This window comes from Odocoileus virginianus, chromosome 15, assembly GCF_023699985.2.
Source record: "Odocoileus virginianus isolate 20LAN1187 ecotype Illinois chromosome 15, Ovbor_1.2, whole genome shotgun sequence".
Classification (NCBI taxonomy): domain Eukaryota; kingdom Metazoa; phylum Chordata; class Mammalia; order Artiodactyla; family Cervidae; genus Odocoileus; species Odocoileus virginianus.
The window spans coordinates 12,100,108-12,113,641 of record NC_069688.1 but is presented as its reverse complement, the minus strand read 5'-3'; the positions used below and the strand labels follow the sequence as shown (position 1 = coordinate 12,113,641).

At 37.8% G+C, this 13,534-nt stretch overlaps 1 pseudogene; it reads right to left on the bottom strand.

Annotated features, from left to right (window-relative positions):
- Window positions 1-4,130: 4,130 nt before the first annotated feature.
- LOC139038533 (U2 spliceosomal RNA) lies at window positions 4,131-4,284 on the bottom strand (annotated as a pseudogene).
- Between the last annotated feature and the right edge of the window lie 9,250 nt (window positions 4,285-13,534).

Sequence of the window (13,534 nt, the reverse complement as noted above, 5' to 3'; positions counted from 1 at the left end):
ACAAAGGTCTATCTAGTCAAGGCTATGGATTTTCCAGTGGTCATGTATGGATGTGAGAGTTGGACTGTGAAGAAAGCTGAGCGCTGAAAAATTGATGCTTTTGAACTGTGGTGTTGGAGAAGACTCTTGAGAGTCCCTTGGACTGCAAGGAGATCCAACCAGTCCATCCTGAAGGAGATCAGTCCTGGGTGTTCATTGGAAGGACTGACGCTGAAGCTGAAACTCCAGTACTTTGGCCACCTCATGCGAAGAGTTGACTCATTGGAAAAGACCCCAATGCTGGGAGGGATTGGGGGCAGGAGGAGAAGGGGATGACAGAGGATGAGATGGCTGGATGGCATCACTGACTCGATGGACATGAGTTTGAGTAAGCTCTGGGAGTTGGTGACGGACAGAGAGGCCTGGCATCGTGTGGTTCATGGGGTCACAAAGAGTCGGACACAACTGAGCAACTGAACTGAACTGAACTGGACTCCTGTTTGCAGTCTAAAATGGAGTGATGGGCAAGGCTCCCAACCCATTTCCTAGTTTCTATAAGATATCCAGGTAAAAGGAATCTATTTTATTGAGCTGGAAACTTTCTATCTCTATAGCATACATGACATGTTCTGTCTAATCTCCAAAAATGCAATGCTTCTACATATATCTTTTTTTTTGTATATGCTTTCACTGCTTACTATTGAGGATCATACCTCACAAGTTCTCTCCCTCAAATCCTGACATTTTCTGCCTTACTGTATTCTTCACTGGTAGAAGACATAGATGGAGGAGAAGGAATGATTATTTGAAGGAAAAAATCAGTACCTGTGAATTGCCTAGTTTTAATTTGATGGAGATCCAAGTGTCTTCATGAGGAGGACAGTCTGAGATGGAAGAATTCTCTTCCAGTTTCTTTGAAACAATACTTTGAACATGAATAAAACTATTTGCTAAAGAATAAGTATAAGGATTAGTTGGTTTTGTTTTTTTTTTTTTTTCAATTTTTTGCAATATATTTCACTGGGTAGAAAATTATTAAGAATCCTTATAAAACCCACATTTTAATTTCAGTGGAGGTGAGCCTTTGCTTTACTCACTGTCTTCAGGGGCAGCAGGAGAATGGACAAAGTTGCATGAGGAGCTGCTAAAATGCCAGATGCCATTTAGAACCGGAAGGCACCCAGCAATTAGCATCTGTTCAGTGCCTGTAATGTGGTAGATGACTTACATACAAATGAACCTTTGGAATAAAATTCATTCATAATGCTGGGACTCAGTGTACTATAAATCACCCAATTTCCTTCACATCAGTTTGTATTTTGGTTCTAAACTAAAAGTTTCAGAAGAACTAGTTGTTAAAAGAAAAAAGAGCTAACACTTGAGGTGAAATCATTTTTGTCATCACATATATGAAGATAAGGAAAAAAGAAAGAAAACATTCTACCCCACAGACACAATCGTCACAATCATCTGTGACCCGTGACTATGAGCCCACTTCTTATGAGGACAAGATGGAGGAGGAGTAACATGCACTCAAGACACAGCTGTAAAGCGATAACCAGGAGCTTTAATTCAGACCCAAGTCTGGGTGAATTCAGAGGCTCAATTTTCTACTCTTGTGTATATCACCTACCCACAAATTCAAGAAGTGCTTGAAGGGGTTTCTCTCAAATCAGTTTCTGGTGACCACAGGCATACAGTACAAAGAAGTCCCATCTCAGGGTCTGTAGTGTCTTATGAAAACACTTATTTTTGCTTTTTAGTCTCTTCTTCCCTTGGAACCTGGCATACATCCTTAAAGAAAAGGAGGCTGGAGGCCAAACAAGGAAAACTCTCTACTGTACTTCATCGCTCCTCTTTCCTCTAATGAACAATCCTTATCTTAGCACCATGCGTGTGCCATCAGACATCTAAAAAGAATGACTATTCTATATCCATAAGAATAAGTTCACCTAAATTTCATGAATACTGTGGATTTTCTTGCAGTAGATACAATGTTTTCTTCACTGACTCTTCCATTCCATTCCAGGACTTTAATTGAGGGGATTGGCATTGTCTATGTGGGAATGGATAAAGTATAGATATAGCCAGGACTAGGGATACAATCTTTTGTTAAGGAGAAGAGCAAATGTAACTGGCTCATAACTCTAACAGAAAGCAAAGTAAGTGGCTCTTAGAAGGCAATGATGAGAATTCTCCTTCAGCACCTCGCCCCTGGATTAAAGGTGATCTTCTATCTTTAAAATGGATTAGAGGTAAATCTCATATAATATATTGTACATTGACCTGAAAGTGTTTGCCACTAGATATTATAGAGGCTATTTCCTAAAATTTAAAAAGAGATGTGTTGTTTCCATGAATATCTTTCATGATCAGTCCAGTATCAATCTTACCACCAATGGATTTTAAAGATCATCTATCATCTGAGAGAACAGCATCAAAACATGTATATTATCAAGCGTGAAACACATCGCCAGCCCAGGTTGGATGCATGAGACAAGTGCCCGGGGCTGGTGCACTGGGATGACCCAGAGGGATGGGATGGGGAGGGAGGTGGGAGGGGGGTTCAGGATGGGTAGCACATGTAAATCCATGGCTGATTCATGTCAATGTATGGCAAAAAACCACTACAATATTGTAAAGTAATTAGCCTCCAACTAATAAAAATAAATGGAAAAAAAATAAAGATTATCTATCATCGTGGTATGTGGGTGATAAAACATGGGATATTTCTTGTAAAATTAATATAAAAAATAAAATTTATCTTCTTTCCCCCCTTTGTTCTCTCTTCTTCCCATCTGACTGTGCTTATATATATATATATATATATATATATATATATATATCCTCTGTGAGTTCTGTCCTAGAGAAAATGCTTCCAGGAATTATACCTTTACTAGCTGTCTACATAGCATCAAGGAACTAGGTGGAGTCAACAAATAACAAATCAAATAACAAGAACAAAAATCAATTGTCTAGATACTGGTTCCATATATACCAAGTAAGTGGATGTTTGATTTTTTTATTTTTTAATGTAGGTATTAGACTCCCATGTCTAACTGATTGTTTCATACCCCAAAGCACCTAGCACTCGGTCTTGCACCTGGCATATGTGGCTGATAAATATTTATTGAATGAATAAATGCATGAAAAAAGATAAAGCATGGATGGGGGTAAGTGATGACATTATATAAAAGGAATTCAAGATATAAAGACTTGAGACTCTTTTTCATTGACCGTGATAGGATTTAAAGAAAATGACATTTTTCTTCTGTTTTTGTGTATTAGGATTTTATGAATTCTCTAATACAATATTCTCAATCACTGCATGCTAGACAAAGGTAGCAGAGGAAGGACAGTCCTTTAGCTCAGGTGACATTCAAGCTAGAATTTCTAGGGTTAGAACACTATAGCCTTTGTGAACTTCATCCATATATTCAGACCTACAACTGGTTAATATAAAACAAGGAGTAAAAGAGAGAGCACACCCAGGGTTTTTCTGTGTAGTGAGTTGCAGGACAAAGATCAAGAGGGTAAAAAGAACAAAGAAGCAAATTTTAGCTAAATATGAGAAATGATAGTCCAACAGCATGAGTTCCCACCCAATAATGAAAGAATAATTTCACATAGAACCATGTTCCTCCAACATTGGGGATATCCTTATGTATAAAGTATAGGGTGTTATATAAGCTTTTCTGCAATAAAGCCACATTTGATAAGATGGCCAAGTCATTGTTCCTCCTGAAGGGAGAAAAGTACCTAAAATATACGAAAAATACTATGGAGGAAGTAAAGGGAGATAGTTTAATACCTGCCATTTTTTAATACTCAGAACACCTTGACATTGGCCCTACTACCCTGTGCAGAAGAGAAACACTTAGACTTTCAAAGATAATCACACATTTCAAGCAAACCGGGACAAAACAAATGAAAACCAACAACATAGCCCTTCTTTTCCTTTTCCATCCAGGGCATAGCTTTTTCAAAGACTGTTTTCTTCTCACCATACAAATACTATCCATTTGCAAACAGAGAAAACAACACTGAACTGTGATACCCTACTCCCCTCTACACTAGCCAATCTTTTTGACATTCAGAACATACATTCTTCCAGTACTGCTTCTATTATAATATATATGCATTTTTATAGAAATGGATTTTAATAAAGTTTTTAACCTTAAAATGCTTTTGAAAATAAAGAGGGTATGGGTACTTTGAGTGGGCAAGCTTTGGATACTCCATGGATCATAAAACTACTTAGAACAGATATTACACTTGATCTTGGCCAAAAGGCTGAGAAGTAAAGTAGAAAACTCCTTAGAACATAGAGATCTTTCAGGCTATAAAGTAATTTCTTCATTTCCCCCTACATTTAGTGACCCTTGTTTAATTTTTTTTTTTTTTTAATTTCAATGTCAAGTGTTCCAGTTTCATCAGGGTCATTAAAATATTTAATTCACATGAGTGTTGACAAAATGATGTGCATTATTAAAAGGGCTTTGCAGTTCATGCAACAGAAGAACTATTCTTTTCTGCCCTGGTACTAATGAGATGGGGGCTGGTGGAGCTGTCTTGATCATATCACCTGTTAGAATGATCACTCCATCTGCAGTGTCCTGGGGAGACCCACAGAGAAAAGCCTCTGTAGTAACCAGTTAAGAGTCTATTGCAACAATTGCTTTAACCTCCTTCAGAAACCCCTCTTCCTAGAGAACACACCCCTGAATAGCTGTAATGGGAACTTTCATGGCATGGGACTTCCAAGGATAATCATTATTATTACCATCGTCCTCATTTTAGTAACTGTAAAATCTTGAACAACGTCACCAAAACTAGTAGCTTTATGTATGTTCTATCAAAAGAATTCCCAGTGGTTGCTTTTAAAACTATATTCTTTGGTACCAACATTCTGGACAATTGCTTCAGTCATGAGAGGGGAGTCTGAGTATGTCAGGCTCAGTTCCTGCTCCCCACCCGCAGATTTAAAGTTCCACATTTATTTCATGTTATCACAAAATAAGGAGTTTCTCCAGTCCCACCTACCTGTTTTCCAAAACCACCCCACTTCTTTAGTTAGCCAGTGTGTATGTGCTCAGTCGCTTGGTTGTGACCAGCTCATTGGGACCCATGGACATTAGCCTGCCAGGCTCCTCTGCCCATGGAATTTTCCAGGCAAGAATACTGAAGTGGGTTGCATACTCCATTAATACTCCATACTACCCCATTACCTGGATTTCCTACTCCAGGTGATCTTCCCAACCCAAGGATCTAACCTACGTCTCTTGCATCTCCTGCATTGGTAGGCAGATTCTTTACCACAAGCCCAGCATACAGTAAATTAGAAAAAAAGGAGGTCTTTTGTACTACAATTCAAACTATAGAAGAGAAATGAAAACTCTTTTAACTTAATAATATTAATATCAAATAGCATGGATGGAAATCCTGTAAGTGTTCTTTTGCCTATGGATGTTTGACTCTGCAAAGGAATTCTCTTCACTTTTCTTCTCTACCTACATATAACTCAAACCCTCTCAGCTATACTCAAGTGGGAAAAAAACCCTAATGAAATGGAAAGACTTGTGAGACCAGAAGAATAAGTAATGTGGCAGAGCACCCAGGAGTAGGGGAAGATGGAGAAAGGAATTTGGGAGTCAGGGGCATAGCTGAGGAGGAAGGAGGAGTTGAAGGGAGGAGGGACTCAGAGAAGCTAAAATTTGGGTCATGCCAGTTATAGCTAAAGGCTCTTGGTGCTCTCAGGAGCTGGCAGTCTGGGTATTAATAGAACAGAATAGAGAATCATTTCCAACTCTTCACTAATTCCTAGGCTCTGTGAGTTATAATAGTCAAAATAAGCCTGAAAAAAAGGTAAGACTACCTGGGTGCTAGATTCAGACTCTCAGAGATTGAATCTCTTGTGAGATTTTAGGCCAATTAACTTCCCCATTTCTCAGTTTTCTCATCGCCAAGATGAAGATAAATATACTACATACATTAGTAATCCCCATGCATGGGGTTATATCCCAAGATCCCCAGGGTATGCCTGAAACCTCAGATAGTACCAAGTCCTACACATACACCATGTTTTTCCTATACATACATACCTATGATAAAGACTAATTTATAAATGAGGCAAGTAATGGAATATCCAAATTGCCAGCATGACTACTCTTGCATTTGGAAGCCATTATTAAGCAAAATAAGGGTTCCCTGAACATAAGCACTGCAATGCTGAGACAGTTGGTCTGATAACCAAAACAGCTGCTAAGTGATGAACAGGCAGGTAGTGAATGCAGTGTGGATATGTTGGACCAAGAGATAATTCACATCCCAGGTGGGACAGTGAGACAGCTTGAGATTTCATTGCATTACTCAGGAAGGCATGTGATTTAAAACTTACAAATTGTTTATTTATGAACTTTTTTATTTGATATTTTTGGACCATGGTTGATCTCAGGTATGTGAAACCATGGCAAGTGAAACTGCAGCTTAGGCGGACAGGGTATGCGTGGTGCTACTGTACTTTAGGTGAGGAAAGGCGCAAACAAGATAAAATATGCGAGGTGCTTAGATTGGTACTTAGAGGTCAGCACATTTTCTCTGTAAAGGGCCAGATAGTAACTATTCTTGGTTTTGCAGGACACTGACTCTGTCACAATTACTCAACCCTACTCTTATTGTGGGGAAAGCAATCACAGACAATAGGTAAACAAATGTTTGTGGCTGTGTTACCATAAAATTTTCTTTACAAAAACAGGTGCAAAGCTAGATTTGGCTTGCAGCTGTAGTTTAGGGACTCATAGCTTAGAACATTACTAGACATACAGTAAATGATTCACAAGTATTATCTTTTATTATTATTATTATTAACTGATCACCAAGTATTTCCATATTTTTTTGTTTGATGATTAGTCAATTGCAAAATTATAATTATACTATTATATATATACATATATATATATGTATATAGTCAGGCATATATATATATATATATACATATATATGTATATATATAAGCTTACAAGGTGGTTTAGTGGTAAAGAATCTGCCTGCAATGAAGGAGACACAGGTTAGATCCCTGGGTTGGGAAGATCCCTTGGAGAAGGAAATGGCAACCCACTCCAATATTCTTGCCTGGGAAATCCCATGGACAGATGAGCCTGGCCAGCTATGGTCCATGCAGTCACAAAAGAGTCAGACAAAACTTAGTGACTAAACAACAATAGCAACAATAAACAAAGTCAAAATAAAGAGATTACATTATATTGAGCTTCCCCATAACATATATTTTTATAAACAAGTCCTATTTTAAAATATTTTAAAAATGAATAAACTAGACTTGGCAAAGCTTCCTTCTACAGCCACAAATGCTTATAATATCAAATGCTTACAACTCTTTTCCATGAAGGTTCAAGACTGTGTTGTAGGATGCAGGCTTTTGCACAGTTTTACATGGGTGAGAGCCAACTTTTAACAAGACTGGTTCCCCTCAACACTATCCCTACTGCCATCACTGTTACTACCATCCAGAAAATTCTCATTTCTCAAAGAAAGCACCCAAGTTTTAGGAGCTGGTTCTGCCAGCATCTCGGCCTCTTTCCAGTGGGCCCATCTGTCTGCATTGCTCAATCAAGACCTAACAGCTCAGAACATATGGCTGGGACTTCTTGTCTTGGAGAGTTGAAGCTGACAAATACTTGAGAATACACAGTTGGTGTGGGACGTATACTGGCTCAAAGAAACTTGGTCTATTTGCAATCCTGAGGCTCATGGGAAAATTACCTGAAGTCCTTGTAAGAGAAGAAGAACTTTCCCATTTTCACAAGAGTAGATGGAAATGATGACATATTAGTATTATGCTATTCTAGCTATACACACGCAGAGGCTCAGAAAGTTTGAAGGACACATCCCAATTGAAATTGGGATAACATGACAGAAATTGAACTAGCCCCAACCATGCTCTTTACATTTACTTGATCAGAATGTTTCATCTTCCAACTATTCCAAGTAAGTAGAATTTTTCTATCTGTTGGAATATTAAGTGTTCTGTGAAAAGAAGGTGTTGCAAGAACAAATCTGGGCAAAAACACAGCTGGACAAAATATATTGGAAAACCCCTGGGGATGGGAGCAAGGTAGGCAAATAGTTGATATCTCGATATGGGAATTTAAACAATAGGACCTATTTTTATCAGGTTGTCAGGCTGTATACAATCACAGTCCTTTTAAGAACTAGTTATCCTTGAGAATAAATCAATAAACAAGACAATCATTGTCCCTGTTTTCATGCAGCTTATGGTCTAATGTGAGATTATGGAATTAGTTAGGGCCCCAGAATGAAAGCAATAGCAACATCAAAGGGCTGATGGAGAAGTTTAATGATGAGTTTACTGAGTTATGAGCAAGGGCAAAGGGAAGGAATAGAGAAGCACCTTAGGGCTGACAATGCTACGGAGCTGATATGTCCTCTAGGGTAGAAGAGGCAAGAGAAGGTCAGAGATGGAAAAATCACTACAAAACAAAGAGGGAGTAGGTATGGGAAATGAATTTTCCTGTTGTTGGAATGGTTGCCTATGGCCCCCAATGGCAGGACACCATTCGTAACCAGAGAGTAAAGGAATGTGGGTGATACAACCTGTAAAGTTTAGCTTCCTCAAACACAGAGTATGGCTGACAAGAGTAGAGAACATTTTTTGGTTTTTTTTTGGAGGGCATGACGAGGTGGGATGTTGAAAATAAAGAAAAATCAACTTACTTATGGTATGTTCCTAAAGTCCAGTACTCATGAAGGAGACGTAGCAAACTCTCGATTCATGTTTATTTAATGGAAAATGGTAACATGGAAATAAATGGGCTTGGGAGCCAAAGCGTGATCTAGAATCCCATCCCTGTCATTTTGTAGCTGTGAGATATTGGACAATTTCTTTAAACTCTTTGTTTCAATTTCTGTAAGATGTAAATAATAATGCCTTCTTCACAGGGTCTTCATAAAAAATAAAGTATTTTTAAAACATTTGGTGCATAGGAAACTTTGAAATAGCACTGTGTTTTTCCCTCCCTTCTTCTATACTATTGCATCCTTATTACTGTAATAATTCCAGGAATTTATAGCCCAGCAAGCATAAAATTTGATGTTGGACATAACTGGCAAATATTTTAACAAACTTAAAAGTGTTGAAAACAATCCCTCAAAACAATAGCAAAAGTAAAATAATGCTGGTCTTAAAAGAGATAAGAAAAGTAACCTAAAGATTACAGTCATCTAAAATTCCACTCCTTAAAATAGCTTTTTGATTTTTACATCAGAGCATTTTGGACAGTCGTTTAAGAGCGCTGTGAAAGTTACCATCCCTAGGGTGATGACTGTGCTTCTGATCTCTCCCTACCCTGCTCTTCTGCAGAGTTATTTGTCCAAAGCCAGAATTGATTATACCACATTTCTCTCTTAAACATAGCTCCCATGTGTATATAGTACAAAGTTTAAACTCCTTGGTGAGACATCCAAAGGTTTTCCCAATCAACCTCCAAAATACAACTCTAATCCAATCTCCCAGCACTCCGTATGCTATAGATCAGCTTCTCTGAATGACTCATGCTTTGCAATACATTTTCATATCTGTGTTCCTTCCTGATTGTTTTCTCTGTCCTTACTGCTGGTCTTGGCAGGTGAAATCCTGTTAATCCTTCAGATTTTAGCCTCAGTGTTGCTTCTTTGGAAAATAGGTCATTCCTACTCCTTTGTTCCCATTGTGCTTTTGTTATAACACTTAATGCTTCCTGTGTTATAATTAGTTGTATGTCTGTCTCCCTAACCAATTCAATGTCCGGAGCCTATATGTACCAGGTATAGTGAACAGCTTTTAACTGTAGAAATACAGTTAAAGTAAGGAGGAATTCATTAAGGTGGGCTTCCTGAGGAAGGTCAATGTGAAGTGAATGTTAGATTTGTAAGGTGGGGAGTATATGTACTTTAATAAAGGAGATACTGGCACACCAAGGCCAGTGCTTTGAGAACGACAGAGAGCAAAGATGTTTTCATGGAAGAGCAAGTGAATAGGGTAGAACTGAGGGAGAGGCCAGAGAAGTCAATGGAAGGAGGAGTGACTGATCCTCATTCCTTCACCTTCTCCACTGCAGGCTTCCTTGGCCACTTCTGCCCTAGGCACTGGCCCTACTTTGGCTCAGTTCTATAGCTCAATCTTCAGCATTTGTTTGGCCTATCTAGACCGATTGTTAAGAACTTTGCCTTTCTTCCTCACTAAATTATAGACATCCTGTATCCTGAAGCGACATCTCATTATCTTCAACCTGCGTGTACACGTCAGTGAGTTGTTGTTGAATGAAATTATGAAAGACCTTAATTTCCAAATCCATGGATTGGACAATAGAGAGGCTCTGCCCAGCTGGTCTTCCTTTTCTTCCTCCTCTCCCACACATACACAAAAAAGAGTTAAAAAGAACTTTTTAACTTATATTCATCAAGTGCCTGTTGTATGCCAGTCACTTTTGAGTTACTAGGGCTATAACAGAGATTAAGAAAGACAAAGTTCTTGACTTGATAAAGCTTATCCTGCCCTGAAGGAGACACAAACAATGAGTAAACAGGCATAAAATAATATGTTTCAAGACTTAATAAGTGCTGTGAAGAAAACTTAAGTTGGATAATGATGGAGTAACAATGTGGGGATAGAATGGGAGCTATGATCTGAGATGCACATACTATGAGAAATGAAGTTACATTAAGATGGTACAGTTAAAATATGCCAAAACCTTCTCAACCAATTTTTGAACCTGTTTATAAGCACACTTAACAAGTCCTTCTAAAGAGCGTAATTAATGGAATATAATTTTTCAGATTCACGGGGCATAATTTTTTCTTCATAGTCTTGCAATATCCATTACCAATTATTTCATGAGTTTCTGGACTTTTTCTTCCATAGTTTATTAAATTACCCACTGACATCTGAAATGAGATTTGATTAGTGTTAACTTCCACCTTATTTTCTCCATAGACACACTGAGAATTAAAATTTTCTTTGCTCACTCGTATCTGTTCTTCCTTCCTTTATAAAATCTCAATGTAATATTTTTGGCTATCTACAAATTTGATGAATGTTGTTGAGAAGCAGGAGAATAGGAACTGTCACATGTTAGCTCCAGGATATATGGTCTTTGTATTCCTCTCAGATTATTCGAAAAACATCTGTTGAATATCTTTTATGGGTCAGCTACTATTTCACTTAATACATTAGTGAACAAACACTCAAATTTCCCTTCTCTCGCGGAGCTTACATTCTTCAACGGGAAACAGGCAATAAACATAAGACATGTATAAATTGTAAGGTATGCATAAAACATGATGAGTGAGATGAAAAACAAAATACTGAGCCATGTGTAGAGGAATTGGCCGGTGTTGCTTGTGCTAAAAGTACTTTAGCACTTTACACTTGACATAGAAAGACCGTGCAATGAGAGATGCCTTGTATCTTCAAGAGATGCCTGGTGTGTTGTTCAAGTAAAAGAAAGAGTTGTGAAATATAAAGAAAGACAGACAACAGGAACCAGATCCTAAGGGGCCATCAAGGCCATTGTATGGTCATTGGCTTCCATTCATAGCAGCTATATTCCTCACAGAACACAATCTTTATCAATTTGCTTTTAATTCTAGTTTGAAAATTCTAAAGTAAACATGGCTAATAAGCTCCATGATTGAAGCTATTTTCCACTTTGGATCTGACAATGTGTTTTTATGTACATTCATTTACTTAATTCCCCCAAATCCTTAGGTTAATAATTCCAGTTTTCAAATGAGGAAGCTGAGTTTTGGACATGTAAAGTGACTGCTGCCTTGATATCCTGCTAAGGTGTGGAGAATCAATATGCAACTCATATCCAGGAACATTTTACTGGAACAATGTCTATCACTTTCACTGTTACCTTTTTATAACCAGTTACATTCTTCTCTTCCTGGGACCACCTCATCTGCCATTGAACTGATGGACTTCTGTCCACTCTATAAGGTCAATCTGACTAAGTCATCCCTATTTCAATGAGTTCCTAATCGTTGGTGCGGTCGGCAGGACAGTGAATGGGTGTGCTTCTGTCTTTCTCTCCAGTTTAGGCCCACAACCCCATCTCTTCTGTTTGGGCTAGTCACATTCACTTTTGTTCATCCTTGATCCTGATGCACAAAGTGTTCTCTCTGCATGGAAAAAAATTCTTCTCTTATTCCTCTAATTATTCCTATTTTTCATATCTGAGCTGAATACTGTCCTCATGCTACCTTTTTTTTTTTTTTAACATACCTGGGATCTCAAAAATATTTGTTCAATGAAAGAGGCTCTGGAGTTTCAATTAAAAAATGTTAAATGAATGGATACATAGCTGAGTGAACATCTGGAGGGAGTTAAAGCCCACGTTATTTCCATAACACCCACTGTTCTCACGTAGTATTATTTTATGCAAGTCTATGATTAGTATGGAAGAGTAAGTTGGAAGGAACCTTTGCTCAGCAACAAGGCCAGAGCTGTGCACAGCTAAGCAGTTAACACATCATTTATTTTTATGACAAATATGTGATTTTAGGTATTCAACATATATTTGCTGATTTTTTTTTCATAAAGGTAAGTTGCAATTATGTTCTCTTCCACATAAAAACCTGCATTTGTGAAGGCAATTTACAGCGTGCATTGTATTTTCACTTATTCTAGCTCATTGAAATCTTATAAGGACCCTATGATGTGGTTGTTAATACAACATATACCTAACTGTCATTGGTTAAACTAAGCGTTTTATCACTGCACCAGTGACTAAGACAGAACTTAAAAAGTCACTGGTAATTTTGTTGAGGTAAGATCTTGAAAGTCATGTTTAAGTCACTTAACTAGTCAGTAAGTCTGACTAACCATTTAAGATACTCAAACCATTATAGCTTTGTTTTTCTTTGCAAAAAGGAAATTTAAGCAAAATGCTGGTTTGTACATGAAGAGAAAGTGGAAACATCTAAGAAAGCAGTGGTTCTTGGCTGGGAGCAAGTGACAGGCTATGGTGACACTGCCTAAAGTAATGATTAAAAAACAGCTTTTTCTGTCTTTTCACCATCTTGGAACAGTGTCAATGTCAAAAGAATATAATCAATATAAAAAAAAACTGTCAATGTTATACTAAATTTTGTAAGCAAGATGTAAATTTCTTAATATTTCTTTTTCTCTTTCATCAAATTCTATTACATATCCTGCCAATTCTATACCTCATATTTGAGTCCTTCTCTGACTGGGCTTTTGCTCAGCCCAGAGATCTTTGTCCTGGTTCTTTCTCTTCCCATTTTTCTGGGTTTGGAATTCCAGCTCAGAAATTCCATATTCTTGAAAATCCAGAATATGAGATTGTAAGGCTATCAAGCACTTAGCAAATTGGAAAGCAAGAGAAATTAAGATATTTTACGAGCTCATCCAGAAATTTCCTTTAATGGCAGGGAGAGGGATAAGCTGGGTTGTTCTCATAATGACTTTGTCCCATTGTCCACGAATTGTGCTGAATAGAAAAGTGGATTTTTTCTT